This window comes from Tinamus guttatus, unplaced genomic scaffold (assembly GCF_059628265.1).
Source record: "Tinamus guttatus ecotype Peru unplaced genomic scaffold, ASM5962826v1 Tinamus_guttatus_pri_ptg000652l, whole genome shotgun sequence".
Lineage (NCBI taxonomy): Eukaryota > Metazoa > Chordata > Aves > Tinamiformes > Tinamidae > Tinamus > Tinamus guttatus.
In genome coordinates this window covers 1,263,040-1,263,535 of record NW_028289186.1, presented here as the reverse complement: position 1 = coordinate 1,263,535, position 496 = coordinate 1,263,040, and positions in this window count along the sequence as shown.

Genomic DNA, 496 nt, shown 5'->3' with positions numbered 1-496 from the left:
GCGGCGGCCCAGGCAGGCGGGCGGGGAGCGAGCGAGGGAGGAGGCGCCTGGGCGGCTCCGGGGGAGGGACCCGCCGCGTCCCGGCGCCCAGGGCCCGGCGGCGCCGCAGGCACCACCCGGGCGGGCGGCGCGGAAGGGGCGGGCCGGGCGCTGCGGGGGCCCCGGCGCCTCCCGCCCCGGCCTCACGGCGCGGCCCGCGCGGCGGCCCCTGGCACCGCCGAGCTCCCGCTCTCCGGTAGGGCCAGGTCGGACCAACCACCTTCACGTTCAAATGACACCACAGCCGGCTGTCAAAACCGCCACATCAAATCAAAGACATTGAAAGACTCAGCACAGAGATTCCAGTCTTCAGTGAACACAGCAAATGCTCCCTTCCGAGTCTCCAGCCTCGAGGAATATCCCCTTAGCCCTCCACGCACTCACAAAAGTGGCAGTGCCAGAGTGAAATTCCCCCCTCGGCTCTTGAGGAAGGAATCTTCCCCCTGGACACATTGAT